Below are 880 nucleotides of genomic sequence, written 5' to 3'. Positions count from 1 at the left end.
GTCCAGCCCCTCCAGAAGCTCCCTAACTAAATCCTCACTCACTCTAGGCCCAGGTGAGCCTCCCCCGGGGCCCGAAGGGGGCCCAGCAGGGAGGTGGCAGTTCTGGTCCTTACTGAGGAAGACAGAGGCAAAGAAGTTATTAAATATGTTGGCTTTGTCGTCTGGCGTGAGAACCAGTACTTTGTACTGCTTGAGTAGTGTATTCCTAGAGAAACACATCTTCTGTTTGTATTGTAATGATACAGTTTGACACCAAGTGTCAAAGTATCAAAGTAGTTGTGGGGGTGGTTTGTGGGTGGGATTGTGGGGTGTGTGGGTGGATTGTGGGGGGGTTGAGGGGTGGGGGGGCCTGTGTGGGAAAGGTGAGTCCCCCACCTGTCCCCCCTGACATTACACATTCCCCACTGTAGCAGTAGCCAGCAGTGGGCCATCAGGGCGCTTGTAGCCTGCTGCTGGTAGAGACCCCTGGTGGTGCACAGTGCTGCCTGAGACCCAGGGGCTCCATGTGGTGCACAGTGCTGACCCAGCCTGCTGGCACGTGCCTTCAGACAGAACTGGATTGGCTCTTGCCACCATGTACAGGCAGGAGCCACATGTCATGGGGCCAGGCTGGCTTCTGTTTCCATAGAGCTGGTCTGGTCTGATGTTGTGTGGGTCACATGAAGGCAGGAGGTGACCTGCCTTGATGACATATAGTTTACATGGAGGCAGGAGGTGGCCCGGCCCAATAGTGGGCAGGGCACGTGAAGGCAGGAGGCGGCCCAGCCTGATGACGGGCAGGGCACATAGAAGCAGGAGGTGGCCCAGTCTGGCTCCTTCATGCAGTGTTGGGAGCCCCAGGTGGTGACAAGAGCTTGTCTGGTCCTGTGCGAAAGCCACA

The 880-nt window shown here is 56.9% G+C and overlaps 1 protein-coding gene across 1 annotated transcript in view; it reads left to right on the top strand.

Moving 5' to 3' along the window:
• Nucleotides 1-880, top strand: part of PDE4B (phosphodiesterase 4B) — a 561,637-nt gene that overhangs the window by 100,683 nt on the left and 460,074 nt on the right. The window lies entirely within an intron of this gene.

This window comes from Gavialis gangeticus, unplaced genomic scaffold (genome assembly GCF_001723915.1).
Source record: "Gavialis gangeticus isolate Ggan-Ray unplaced genomic scaffold, GavGan_comp1, whole genome shotgun sequence".
NCBI classification, from domain to species: domain Eukaryota; kingdom Metazoa; phylum Chordata; order Crocodylia; family Gavialidae; genus Gavialis; species Gavialis gangeticus.
The sequence above is the reverse complement of the archived record's forward strand: the minus strand, read 5'-3'. Positions and strand labels throughout refer to the sequence as shown.